At 38.5% G+C, this 15233-nt stretch overlaps 1 protein-coding gene across 35 annotated transcripts in view; it reads left to right on the forward strand.

Annotated features, from left to right (window-relative positions):
* SOX6 (SRY-box transcription factor 6) overlaps positions 1-15233 on the forward strand; it is a 784476-nt gene that overhangs the window by 625844 nt on the left and 143399 nt on the right. The gene's annotated exons all lie outside the window — the stretch shown is intronic.

The following is a 15233-nucleotide window of genomic DNA, read 5'->3' on the forward strand; positions in this document are numbered from 1 at the left end:
AATTGAGATTTGCTGTTCTGCTTTAACCAAACAAATGCACACATGGGGATAACAATATGCTGAGTTTATGCAGATTTTACAGCACGAATCTGAATAAAATACCCACTAATAGATCCTTAAGGAGTAATAAACACACATGAATTTTCCTTAGTTGCACTTTAAAGTGATTTTAACATACTACTAGACCTTAACAATAATATTTAATTGACAAGATTATGCATTTGTATGGATTGAAAAGGTGGTAGAGATCTAATTCCAAATGAATCATAAATTTTACTTTTGCATAGCATGTTTTATTAATTTCTTTATGGCCAGGATATTCTATTTCCCTCCTGGTGAGAGTTTCTTAAAACATAGTAAGATAATTTAAACACATTTAATTAACATTTATCATCCTTTTTATAAAGAAATATGACTTATGTTTTCAAAAGTACTTTCAATATTTTTCTGGGGTGTAGACCATAGATAGAGTGTAGAATGATACTTAATGGAATTTTTGCTATAATTTGGTTTTCTTTTTAAGCAAAACTTTCTCTGTTGACCTTTTTCCAAAGTAAGCTGAAAACTGGATAATTTGTACTAATATGTAAGTGAGAACAAACCTAGTACCACTACCTGGAAAAACAAGGCTATGGAGGTCTTTAAGGCACCTTTATATTTCTACTGCCCAGCACAGAACCAGGTATATAGTGATAGGTTCTCAATAAATGGCTGTTGAAGAGTTGAATTAAGACAAGCACTGCTGCCTTCTCTTTTGGAGTAGCATGTTTCTCAGGAGTCTAATAGGTCTAAACTAACTTTTTATTTGTATAAGTATTGAACTCTTCATTTTATGGAATAAGGGGACAAATAAGTAAGAGATACTAGGAATTAAGATTATGTTAGTGCTAAATCCATGTTCTTTTCTCTGAAAATTCAATATTAAATAGAGCATGTACAAATGAATGAGAAATAAAGTAATGACTTTTGACTACATATGATCCTAGAAGATTAATGAGATATTTGTCCATTTAAAAAAATGCAAATAAAGTGAGTACATACAGTATGCTGAGAGTATGCTTAGTATACACAGTATGCTGAGAATACAAAAAGGGATGTTAACACAAAGGACAGGATTGGCCCTTTCAGGGCTATTAACATTTCTCTCAGAATATATACCTGAAGATTTTTAAAACATGCACCGTTGACCTGATAGAATCATTGTATTCTTACTTACAAAGATTATTTCTTTCCTGTGTAACTATGGAAGAGAGTTGGAAAGTGCTAGACTATGAAGTGGATTTTAAATAGCTATGGTAAAGCACCAACCCAGCAAATGAAACTGCTTTGTTTGCATGTTTTACTCTTGGTAGTTGGGCAAGGACATAGTAAAACTAGTGACAAGATATATGTTTTTCATTTCTTCTGTGAGTATTTTAGATATTTTGTTTAGTATTTTAAATAATCTAAATTAGAAAAGAGAACCCACTTACTGGACCTATTTTTTTCTTTTGCTTTAAACCAACTTTTTATTGAAGTATAATATATTTATACAGAAAAGTGTGTATATATATAAATGTGAAGTTAGCTGTTTATTAATGTTTTAACTAAAATATATGACTTTGAAGACCAAATCCTGAGGTTGTAAAAGGATGCTTTTAAACTATAACATCTTGAATTCATTCTACTTTTTAAGGAGTTTACTTGGCCCTTTAATGAGAATTTTGAAGAGTGCTAGGAATAGCATGCCAAATCCTGGGAACACATTACATTATATTAGAGATGGATATTAACAATGGTTGACAAAGTGTTTTGTATCTTATCCTGATGGGACCTGAGAAAGGAAAGACGAAGAGAGAGGGAAGAGGAGAAGTTATGAGAGAGAGAGAGAGAGAGAGAGAGAGAGAGAGTAGAGAGAGAGGGGGAGGGGGAGGGGAGAGACAGAGGGGAGGGAGAGAGACCGAAAGGGGTGGGGGAAGCGAGAATAACCAGCCAATAACAAATAACAAACAAACAAACAGAAGCAAACAAAGCTGGATCCTCTTCTGAATGCAGTTACATTGTTTGTACAATGTATACCCATTGGATGGTGGAATACACCTGGGAAGATGGGACTCTGTTCTCAAATGCTCTAGAAAATGTGTGTCCTAAATTTGCTCTTGATAGGATTCTAGTATTCTCCTGTTGGGCTAGCTAAATTCTCTGGAATCAGAATTTGATATAATTAGTGGTAGCAGCCATAGATTTGCTACATAAGACACATGAAGAGCAAACAAGATTATATCAAGATGTATTTAAAAGTCATTTTTAAGTTCTCTTCTGGAATGAGAATGATTACAACTCCATACCTTTTGTAGTTGCATTGACAATTCTACCCTATGAAAATTGGTGGTCAGAAGACCAGATCTGAGGTCCTAGTTCGTTGGCTCTCAGCTATTGATCAGTTAATACAAAATATCTACTATGTTCTTAGGCTTGTGATAAGAGCAACAGGATATATAGAAATATAAATGGCACAGGCCATTTGGGACAGTCAACTTACTTGCTAAGAGATGATTTGTGATTTATGAATTAGTGAACAGCAAATAACGCAGTATACAATTTAAGGCTTCTTTGTGTACTTAAGGCTGTGGCCAACCAAGAGAAGTTGTTCAGGATGTTGACTACTGCATTATGCTTTCTAAGAAAGGGCAAAGTAAGATATTAACATTTTAGAAAGATTTTAACAAAAAGTTTGAGACTAAAAGCATTTCTGTTAAGGCATGAATTTATCCTATCGAGTGAGATGTTTTTCCTCCTAACCTCCAGAATTAACTAAAGTCCATATACTGTGGATTTCCATGCACTTTTCAGCGATGGGAAGACACATTTCTGACCTTGAAGGCTTTTCCTATGAGTTTTCTGGGGACTTCATTTCTTTTGCTTTAGATGCTGCAGCTTTTACAGTGGTAATACTTCATGCAAATGAGTCAGTTATTCTTTGCAATAAAGAATATGGTCATTTCGAAAACTGATCCCCATCCCGTTTCTGTCTGCACTTCTTGCATGTCTCTCTCTCTCTCCCGAGATCGCTTTTTCCGAACTCTCTATTTTCTCTCTTTCCCTCCCTCTCTGTCATGGTATACACACATTGGAAACATTTCTTTCAACAGTTTAAGAAGCTTCCTTCAATTAAATCACATAAGGAATTATTTTCTAGAGATAAAGTATTTAAAAATCCTCATTTTTGCACTGTCTTTAACTCAGTAATAGACATTAATATGCACATGATTTTCAATACAAATACTTATTTCCCATCACTAAAAAAAGTTAAATAATCTTCATGAAAGAGAAAATGAGCCCCCCCCCCCCCCGAGTGTCACTCTGTTTGCATATTAGCACGTAGCCAGGTCTCTGCCAAGTTGCTCTCTGACTGCTGCAGATGCTCTTTCTCAAGTATTCTGAGTCATATCTTTACTGCAAGTCTTCGGGGACAAACAATAGCAACTGTTCCTCACAAGATATCAGGCCAGTTAGACCATTCATGTATCTTTAATGAAGTTCTGGGGCAGATGGCAAAAAATGGCATCATCAACAACTTAGCACAGAGAAAACAAAGGGGATAAGTGTTGATGCAACAATGCTGTTTTAAGAATTGGAAGATAAAGAACTTAAGTGTTTCACACACATCTGCTGCTGTCTTGATTCTCTGAAAGATGTGAGGAACACCCTAACAATTAAAATATCTGGGCATGTAGCCTATTTGATCAGGAATATGTTCCCCACCCTCTCCAAAAGGGAAATACTTTGGTCAGGGATTGTGGAAGTTTATAATTAATGGACAGTTGTGCTTTGGGGTAGTTTATTCCTTTCGCGATACACTAAACTTCACCTGTGATGGAGTTTCTGGTTACTTGGTAGTCATTCAGGTGACATACCCAGCCAGATAGTGCTTACTTTCAAAGCGATAAAAATAACACAGTTTTCATGCTCAGAGATATATTTTGGCCACATCTAGTTTTGCTCTTTGTGCTAACAAAATCAGTTTTACTTCTTCATTTATAGGATAATTAAATAATCTCTGAATTTGTGATTTGGGAATGTTACACTTTCAAGAAAAAAAGATGCTATTTGAAATTTTGATAACTTCTTGGAAAAGATATGTGGAGACTGGTCAGTCTTTGATGGAGTGAGGAGAATTCTGTTATTTTTTATTCTTAGTAGAATATTTTTGGGGGTTGCTGTTTCCAATGTGATTGCCTTTCCTGGCATGTCACCAAATAGGAAAACGGGATGATGGGAAAGTAGGGGAAAGGCAGGATTACATTCTTCATAGCAGGATGGGGCTTTTCTGTATCTTCAGAATTCTTTATCTGCCCTAAGCACTGGCACTCAGTGCAGTGACTTTAATGTGCAACTTCCATAAAAGTAAAATATCCTGGATGCTTGCGTGATTCTTAGGTGGCCACCAAGCCTCTTTTTTGTCTTTTCCCCTTACCCTGCTCTTGCTTTCCATTTCTTTTTATTATTATTATTATTATTATTATTATACTTTAAGTTCTAGGGTACATGTGCATAACGTGCAGGTTTGTTACATATGTATACTTGTGCCATGTTGGTGTGCTGCACCCATCAACTTGTCAGCACCCATCAACTCGTCATGTACATCAGGTATAACTCCCAATGCAATCCCTCCCCCCTCCCCCCTCCCCCCTCCCCCCCCTCCCCCTCACCCCTCCCCCCTCCCCATGATAGGCCCCGGTGTGTGATGTTCCCCTTCCCGAGTCCAAGTGATCTCATTGTTCAGTTCCCACCTGTGAGTGAGAACATGCGGTGTTTGGTTTTGTGTTCTTGTGATAGTTTGCTAAGAATGATGGTTTCCAGCTGCATCCATGTCCCTACAAAGGACACAAACTCATCCTTTTTTATGGCTGCATAGTATTCCATGGTGTATATGTGCCACATTTTCTTAATCCAGTCTGTCACTGATGGACATTTGGGTTGATTCCAAGTCTTTGCTATTGTGAATAGTGCTGCAATAAACATACGTGTGCATGTGTCTTTATAGCAGCATGATTTATAATCCTTTGGGTATATACCCAGTAATGGGATGGCTGGGTCATATGGTACATCTAGTTCTAGATCCTTGAGGAATCGCCATACTGTTTTCCATAATGGTTGAACTAGTTTACAATCCCACCAACAGTGTAAAAGTGTTCCTATTTCTCCACATCCTCTCCAGCACCTGTTGTTTCCTGACTTTTTAATGATCGCCATTGGAAGTGGTGTGAGATGGTATCTCATTGTGGTTTTGATTTGCATTTCTCTGATGGCCAGTGATGATGAGCATTTTTTCATGTGTCTGTTGGCTGTATGAATGTCTTCTTTTGAGAAATGTCTGTTCATATCCTTTGCCCACTTTTTGACGGGGCTGTTTGTTTTTTTCTTGTAAATTTGTTTGAGTTCTTTGTAGGTTCTGGATATTAGCCCTTTGTCAGATGAGTAGATTGCAAAAATTTTCTCCCATTCTGTAGGTTACCTGTTCACTCTGATGGTAGTTTCTTTTGCTGTGCAGAAGCTCTTTAGTTTAATGAGATCCCATTTGTCAATTTTGGCTTTTGCTGCCGTTGCTTTTGGTGTTTTAGACATGAAGTCTTTGCCCATGCCTATGTCCTGAATGGTACTACCTAGGTTTTCCTCTAGGGTTTTTATGGTATTAGGTCTAACATTTAAGTCTCTAATCCATCTTGAATTAATTTTTGTATAAGGAGTAAGGAAAGGATCCAGTTTCAGCTTTCTACTTATGGCTAGCCAATTTTCCCAGCACCATTTATTAAATAGGGAATCCTTTCCCCATTTCTCTCAGGTTTGTTAAAGATCAGATGGCTGTAGATGTGTGGTATTATTTCTGAGGCCTCTGTTCTGTTCCATTGGTCTATATCTCTGTTTTGGTACCAGTATCATGCTGTTTTGGTTACTGTAGCCTTGTAGTATAGTTTGAAGTCAGGTAGCGTGATGCCTCCAGCTTTGTTCTTTTGACTTAGGATTGTCTTGGAGATGCGGGCTCTTTTTTGGTTCCATATGAACTTTAAAGCAGTTTTTTCCAGTTCTGTGAAGAAACTCATTGGTAGCTTGATGGGGATGGCATTGAATCTATAAATAACCTTGGGCAGTATGGCCATTTTCACGATATTGATTCTTCCTATCCATGAGCATGGTATGTTTTTCCATTTGTTTGTGTCCTCTTTTATTTCACTGAGCAGTGGTTTGTAGTTCTCCTTGAAGAGGTCCTTTACATCCCTTGTAAGTTGGATTCCTAGGTATTTTATTCTCTTTGAAGCAATTGTGAATGGAAGTTCATTCATGATTTGGCTCTCTGTTTGTCTGTTACTGGTGTATACGAATGCTTGTGATTTTTGCACATTAATTTTGTATCCTGAGACTTTGCTGAAGTTGCTTATCAGCTTAAGGAGATTTTGGGCTGAGACAATGGGATTTTCTAAATACACAATCATGTCATCTGCAAAGAGGGACAATTTGACTTCTTCTTTTCCTAACTGAATACCCTTGATTTCTTTCTCTTGCCTGATTGCCCTAGCCAGAACTTCCAACACTATGTTGAATAGGAGTGGTGAGAGAGGGCATCCCTATCTTGTGCCAGTTTTCAAAGGGAATTTTTCCAGTTTTTGCCCATTCAGTATGATATTGGCTGTGGGTTTGTCATAAATAGCTCTTATGATTTTGAGGTACGTTCCATCAATACCGAACTTATTGAGCGTTTTTAGCATGAAGGGCTGTTGAATTTTGTCATAAGCCTTTTCTGCATCTATTGAGATAATCATGTGGTTCTTGTCTTTGGTTCTGTTTATATGCTGGATTATGTTTATTGATTTGCGAATGTTGAACCAGCCTTGCATCCCAGGGATGAAGCCCACTTGATCATGGTGGATAAGCTTTTTGATGTGCTGCTGAATCCGGTTTGCCAGTATTTTATTGAGGATTTTTGCATCGATGTTCATCAGGGATATTGGTCTAAAATTCTCTTTTTTGGTTGTGTCTCTGCCAGGCTTTGGCATCAGGATGATGTTGGCCTCATAAAATGAGTTAGGGAGGATTCCCTCTTTTTCTATTGATTGGAATAGTTTCAGAAGGAATGGTACCAGCTCCTCCTTGTACCTCTGGTAGAATTCAGCTGTGAATCCATCTGGTCCTGGACTTTTTTTGGTTGGTAGGCTATTAATTATTGCCTCAATTCCAGAGCCTGCTATTGGTCTATTCAGGGATTCAACTTCTTCCTGGTTTAGTCTTGGAAGAGTGTAAGTGTCCAGGAAATTATCCATTTCTTCTAGATTTTCTAGTTTATTTGCGTAGAGGTGTTTATAGTATTCTCTGATGGTAGTTTGTATTTCTGTGGGGTCGGTGGTGATATCCCCTTTATCATTTTTTATTGCGTCTATTTGATTCTTCTCTCTTTTCTTTTTTATTAGTCTTGCTAGCGGTCTGCCAATTTTGTTGATCTTTTCAAAAAACCAACTCCTGGATTCATTGATTTTTTGGAGGGTTTTTTTTTGTCTCTATCTCCTTCAGTTCTGCTCTGATCTTAGTTATTTCTTGCCTTCTGCTAGCTTTCGAATGTGTTTGCTCTTGCTTCTCTAGTTCTTTTAATTGTGATGTTAGAGTGTCAATTTTAGATCTTTCCAGCTTTCTCTTGTGGGCATTTAGTGCTATAAATTTCCCTCTACACACTGCTTTAAATGTGTCCCAGAGATTCTGGTATGTTGTATCTTTGTTCTCATTGGTTTCAAAGAACATCTTTATTTCTGCCTTCATTTCGTTATGTACCCAGTAGTCATTCAGGAGCAGGTTGTTCTGTTTCCATGTAGTTGAGCGATTTTGATTCAGTTTCTTAGTCCTGAGTTTTAGTTTGATTGCACTGTGGTCTGAGAGACAGTTTGTTATAATTTCTGTTCTTGTACATTTGCTGAGGAGTGCTTTACTTCCAATTATGTGGTCAATTTTGGAATAAGTGCGATGTGGTGCTGAGAAGAATGTATAGTCTGTTGATTTGGGGTGGAGAGTTCTATAGATGTCTATTAGGTCTGCTTGCTGCAGAGATGAGTTCAATTCCTGGATATCCTTGTTAACTTTCTGTCTTGTTGATCTGTCTAATGTTGACAGTGGAGTGTTGAAGTCTCCCATTATTATTGTATGGGAGTCTAAGTCTCTTTGTAAGTCTCTAAGGACTTGCTTTATGAATCTGGGTGCTCCTGTATGGGCTTCCCTTTGTGGGTAACCCGACCTTTCTCTCTGGCTGCCCTTAAGATTTTTTCCTTCATTTCAACTTTGGTGAATCTGGCAATTATGTGTCTTGGAGTTGCTCTTCTCGAGGAGTATCTTTGTGGCGTTCTCTGTATTTCCTGGATTTGAATGTTGGCCTGCCCTACTAGGTTGGGGAAGTTCTCCTGGATGATATCCTGAAGAGTGTTTTCCAACTTAGTTCCATTTTCCCCCTCACTTTCAGGCACCCCAATCAGACGTAGATTTGGTCTTTTTACATAATCCCATACTTCTTGCAGGCTTTGTTCATTTCTTTTTCTTCTTTTTTCTTTTGGTTTCTCTTCTCGCTTCATTTCGTTCATTTGATCCTCAATCGCTGATACTCTTTCTTCCAGTTGATCGAGTCAGTTACTGAAGCTTGTGCATTTGTCACGTATTTCTCGTGTCATGGTTTTCATCTCTTTCATTTCGTTTAGGACCTTCTCTGCATTAATTACTCTAGCCATCAATTCTTCCACTTTTTTTTCAAGATTTTTAGTTTCTTTGCGCTGGGTACGTAATTCCTCCTTTAGCTCTGAGAAGTTTGATGGACTGGAGCCTTCTTCTCTCATCTCGTCAAAGTCATTCTCCGTCCAGCTTTGATCCGTTGCTGGCGATGAGCTGCGCTCCTTTGCCGGGGGAGATGCGCTCTTATTCTTTGAATTTCCAGCTTTTCTGCCCTGCTTTTTCCCATCTTTGTGGTTTTATCTGCTGCTGGTCTTTGATGATGATGGTGACGTACTGATGGGGTTTTGGTATAGGTGTCCTTCCTGTTTGATAGTTTTCCTTCTAACAGTCAGGACCCTCAGCTGTAGGTCTGTTGGAGATTGCTTGAGGTCCACTCCAGACCCTGTTTGCCTGGGTATCAGCAGCAGAGGCTGCAGAAGATAGAATATTGCTGAACAGCGATTGTACCTGTCTGATTCTTGCTTTGGAGGCTTCCTCTCAGTGGTGTAGTCCACCCTGTGAGGTGTGGGGTGTCAGACTGCCCCTAGTGGGGGATATCTCCCAGTTAGGCTACTCAGGGGTCAGGGACCCACTTGAGCAGGCAGTCTGTCCCTTCTCAGGTCTCAACCTCCGTGTTGGGAGATCCACTGCTCTCTTCAAAGCTGTCAGACAGAGTCATTTGCGTCTGCAGAGGTTTCTGCTGCTTTTGTTGTTTACTGTGCCCTGTCCCCAGAGGTGGAGTCTACAGAGACAGGCAGGTTTCCTTGAGCTGCTGTGAGCTCCACGCAGTTCGAGCTTCCCAGCGGCTTTGTTTACCTACTTAAGCCTCAGCAATTGCGGGCGCCCCTCCCCTAGCCTCGCTGCTGCCTTGCCGGGAGATCGCAGACTGCTGTGCTAGCAATGAAGGAGGCTCCGTGGGCGTGGGACCCTCCCGGCCAGGTGTGGGATATAATCTCCTGGTGTGCCTGTTTGCTTAAAGCGCAGTATTGGGGTGGGAGTTACCCGATTTTCCAGGTCTTGTGTGTCTCAGTTCCCCTGGCTAGGAAAAGGGATTCCCTTTCCCCTTGGGCTTCCCAGGTGAGGCAATGCCTCGCCCTGCTTCAGCTCTCGCTGGTCGGGCTGCAGCAGCTGACCAGCACCGATTTTCTGGCACTCCCTAGTGAGATGAACCCAGTACCTCAGTTGAAAATGCAGAAATCACCGGTCTTCTGTGTCGCTGGTGCTGGGAGTTGGAGACTGGAGCTGTTCCTATTCGGCCATCTTGCTCCGCCCCCCCGCTTTCCATTTCTGTTCCACATTCAACCGACACTCTTTTAGTAAGTATAATAAATGGAAAGCTATGAAAGGGAGAAGTTGTTGCTGTAATTTATACGTTCTGCGAATATCACTTGCATTGGATCATATTGATGAGCATTCTATAGAAGATGGCATTTAGAAGTATTGATAGACCCTTGTTGCCTTTGCTTGTTTCTTTTTTTTGTTTGTTTGTTTGTTTTGTTGTTGTTGTTTGAGATGGAGTCTCGCCCTCACCAGGCTGGAGTGCAGTGGCATGATCTTGGCTCACTGCAACCTCTGCCTCCTGGGTTCAAGCGATTCTCCTGCCTCAGCCTCCCAAGCAACTGGGACTACAGGCACGCACCACCATGCCCAGCTTATTTTTGTACTTTTAGTAGAGATGGGGTTCTCACCATGTTGACCAGCATAGTCTCAATCTCTTGACCTCTTGATCCACCCGGCTCGGCCTCCCAAAGTGCTGGGATTACAGCCATGAGCCACCGTGCCCAACTGCCTTTGCTTGTTTTAAAGACATAATTTCTTTAGCACACTAGGGCAGCCATCCCTAACCTTTTTGGCACCAGGTACCAGTTTTGTGGAAGACAGTTATTACACAGACTGGGTAGGGGAGGGGAGATGGTTTCAGGATGAAACTTTTCCACCACAGATCATCAAGCATTAGATTCTCATAAGGAGCATGCCTAGGTCCCTCACATGCGCAGTTCACAATAGGGTTGGTGCTCCTCTGAGAATCTAATGCCACAGCTGATCTGACAGGAGGCAGAGCTCAGGCGGTAATGCTCGCTTGCCCACTGCTCACCTCCTGCTATGTGGTCCAGTTCCTAACAGGCCAAGACCTGATACTGGTCCATGGCCCAGAGGTTGGAGACCCTTGTACTAGGTAACTATGAATAAGATTGTTGGATTGTATCAATATCAGTACTCTGGTTGTGTTATCATACTATAGTTTTGCAAGATGTTATCATTTGGGGAAACTGGATTAAGGATCCATGTGATCTCTCTGTATTCTTTATTACAACCACATGCAAACCTATAATTATATTACTATCACCAATAATCATATTCCTTATCTTCGATCTGTTTTTCAAAAGATGACTTCATGCTTAATATAATATGGTATTAAAAGTACAAACTTTGACCCTGACATATCTGGACTTGAGTCCTGACTCTGTCGCTTTTTAATTGGTTATGTTACTTAACCTCACATGGCTTTGTTTTTCTCATTAAATGAATAAGTATAATAATAGTAAGTACTTTACAGGGTTTTGAGGATTAAATGAGATAGAGTATGTAAATCACTTTTCCAGTGCTTGACATATAGAAAACATGGAAAACTATTAGCTGCTGTGGTCATCATCATCATTATCATCATCATTACTATTAATTATTACTTATGTAATTAGACATAAGAAGAACTTTTAATCACCTTTTCTCAGGCTAGAGTCTAACTAGCTACTGAATATTCTGGCTTCTCTTTAATAAAGAGTACTTGGCATTTTTACATCGTTTTACTTAAAATAAGTTTATTGTTTTACTTAAAATAAGTTAAAGTCAATTTTATTCCTTGGAACAAAATGATCATTGCTAATCAATGTATTGTAACAAACTACTGGAATTAATGATGGTAGATACTGAGATCAGTGTGTTCTGTGTAAAATAAAATAAAAATAGAAAGGAAGGAAGGAATTTATTGAAAATTGAACAACATTCATAGTATCCAACCTCCAGCAATATGCTGCTGAAACACAAAATTATTTTCAGCTGGAGACTTCCAGGTTTTCTTTGCCAAAACAGTGCAGCCAGTGATTTCTCCCTTTTCTATCACTGAAGTCCATCTGATGTAATGGAAAAAGCCCTGGACAGGGTGATTAGCCTTTCTGGACTCTGGATCCAGCTGTGTCATGACACTGTAACCTTAGGCTTATATCTTTTACCTTCTCTAGCCCCCTGTTTTCCTATGTGTAAATTGTGAGCTTTGGATTAGATTAGTGATTCTCAAAGAATGACTCCTGGACCAGCAGCCCCAGCTACACCTGGTAACTTTTTAGAAATGTACAGTCTCAGACCCCTACCTCAGATCTACTGATTCAAAGACTCTTGACAGAGAGCACGGGGAGAGAAGGAAGCAATGTGTGTTCTAACAAGCCCTGTGGATTATTGTGATCCACACTAAAGTTTGAGAATCACTGTCCTAAATTAAATTTTAGCCTAAAATTTAATTAGTTGGACTGAATTCCAGAGTTTTCTGATTCAGTAGGTATGGGGTAGAGTTTAAGAATTGGCATTTTAAAAAACTTCCTAGATATTGCTGATGCTGCTGGTCAGGTACCACACTTTGAGAACTGCTAGGTTAGGTCATCTCCAAGTTCTATTCCAACTCTATGTTTCTATCATTACTCTTGCTTTCACAATGTCCTCTGACCTCCTGCTTATTTACTTTGTCTCTCAAGTTATCGAATAGCCTCTGGGCTAATATTTAGTATTTGAAGTTTCTAACATAGCTTTCTTTGCAGAGTATGATGAACAGAAATGAATTTACCTAAATTCTTACAGCTTATGTTAATATGAAACACCTACAGCTCTTTGGCATTAAAAATGAACCCGAGAGTTTGGTTAGTTATATCATGAAGATGGAAAGTTACAAAAGGAGTAACTTAAGACACTAAGATTCAAGAATTAAGGTCTGGTTTCTAATTGCTATTGACCTTTTTCTGTTGTCTTATGATCTGAAGAGCTTGGGTGACCAATATAAAATAATGTTTTCATTCTAAGATGCTGTTAAATAAATAACACCAAAGAACCCCAAATACATGTTCAAATGAACATGTATTCCCACCTCTTCTTTCTCATGGTTTTCTAGATACTTGGGATGGGATAATGCTCTGTGAGACATGTTGTCTGCTAAGCATGACAAGCCTCTGCCTGCCAAACTGAATTATTTAGTTGGCTCGTGTTTTCTTTCTTAAAGTAGAGTTATGAGTAAGATCAACTATTGCTTGTTTTATTGCTTGTTTTATCAGTAATTTGATAATTTCTAGCCCTGAATATGCAAACCATATAAGAAAAGAACAAGGATCTAACAAGGATTTACTGTGATATTGCATTACTATTATGTCAGGTACTGTGACACAAGAGTTACTTTTATTGTCTGTTTAGTCCTCACAATAATCATGTAAGGTAGTATAATTAGCTTCAGTTTTTACATGAGAAATAGACTCAGAACAATTAAGTAACTGTTCAAGATTACACAGTCAAGAAAATAGCAGCATATAGATTTAAGTTCAGACTTTTTTGCCAACAAGGCCTTTAAAGGCACCTAGTAAATCCTCAATAAATAAATGCATAATAAATGAATGAAGGAATTGTTGTAATCACACTATCATCATAATGTTGATTTTTAAACAATCATAGAATTATAAAGTTGGGAAGGCCATAAGGTTATTACATAATCAGGTTTTTCGTTGTGTGTTTGCTTTACATATCTCTAACATATGGGGTTATACAGCCTTTCTTTACTTGACCATCTCTAGGGAAAAGATACATACCATCTCTTTACTCAGAGTGACTATAGAATAGTTTATTACTAGAAAGTTCTTTGAATTTCATTTCCACGAAATTTCTTCTTTTGAGCCTAGTTCTGCCCTCTGTTAACCATTCAGTCTTAATCCAATCCTTCTTCCATACATTATTCTTTCAAGTATTTGAAGATAACCTTACCTCTTTTATCTCTCAAGCTAAATATTCAAACATCTTCAGCTACTCCTCAATAATAACATAATAAATGTTTTTGAAATGAAAGAAACAATAAATAAATATAATATCCAGACTCCTCACTTTCTTATTCTCCCTTTTTAGAGTATAAGCTATCCGTGCTATATTTTAGGTACATATTAGGGCCATATTTCTGGAGGAAAATGAAATTATTTCCTTTGATGTACTCTTGTACCAAACAATTGTAACCCATATACAAAAATACTGTGTCTTATTTTCTGGCATAGAATAGTGCCCTCGTTTCTGACATCTCAGGTTTGCATCAGGGTCCGACAAGCTGGAGTTCAACAGCAAGCCCAGTGCTTTTCTTCAGGGTTAAAGGCAAGACCTGGGCACTAGGGGATCAGCTCCAATTTAAGCAGGCTTAGTTTGTACTCTAATGTACGAAACTTGGGCTTACCTCAGCTAAAATGGAAGAAATAGCTGCTCAAAGCTAGTTTCTTTCACGCCCCACTGGCAAGGTAGTAATTGCACAAAGACCTTTTTATTATAAGTTGATTTTCTTGAGAAATGAATTCAGAAAAATCCTGTAAAGTGTTTATTTTTTGCTTGCCCTTTATTAACCCACATCTTAGGGCTTTCCCTAGAGAAAAACTGTTGGAAAATGAAACCTCTTAGACCCACACAGAAGCAGTTTTTGCACTGTGTCCCTGGCTATGAAGGGAATAGGGACAGGACAAGGCAAGTCAGTGCTAATTAAACAGGGTCATTAGCCAGTGTATGGAATTTTGCCTAAAGAGAAGATTTAGGAATTTATACAGGGAAGGGTTTGGGGTTAGAATTACCGGTAAAGGTTTGTATCTTAAATAAGATATAATGTAGCCTTTTTATACCAGTGAAAAGGCTAAATACCCAGTTTGAACTTAAAGATAATTTTTTGGGCATATCTTAGTTTTGGTCTTTAAATAAGAAAAGTCCTGTATTCAACCTATAAAACTGTGCCCTAAAGCCAGGACAAAACCTTCCTGTCATGCTGTCCTGGAATTCGGGCAGCATACGTAGAGTAAAGAAGGGAGCTAGGAAATTAAAATGTAATTTTCACAAGCGTGATTCTGTCATAGCTCTTATTTTCTTTATATGGAATACAAATACTGATATAGAGTAAAGATTTTTCTATTTTGCATTTTTGTGCTCTTTGATACATTTATTGAGGTCAAATGAAATTTGATATAGTAGGATTTATTATGAAATGCTCTCTGAATACAACTCCATAATTACTGAGCTACATGGTAGTGCATAAAGCTGTAAAACTGTTTAGCCAGACAAGCAATTTATATGTTACATCAAGGTGTGTATGGCAAAGAATATTACTTTAATTGGGAGCCAAGATGTAGTAGCCTTAAATCTGAAGAGCTATATGTTTAACATAATGCCGTGAGGCTTTGAAATAAGATACCTAAACTGGGGAGATGCAGCTTTTAGAATATATAACAATTAGACATTAT

The sequence above is a fragment of the Macaca thibetana genome, chromosome 14 (assembly GCF_024542745.1).
Source record: "Macaca thibetana thibetana isolate TM-01 chromosome 14, ASM2454274v1, whole genome shotgun sequence".
NCBI lineage: Eukaryota > Metazoa > Chordata > Mammalia > Primates > Cercopithecidae > Macaca > Macaca thibetana.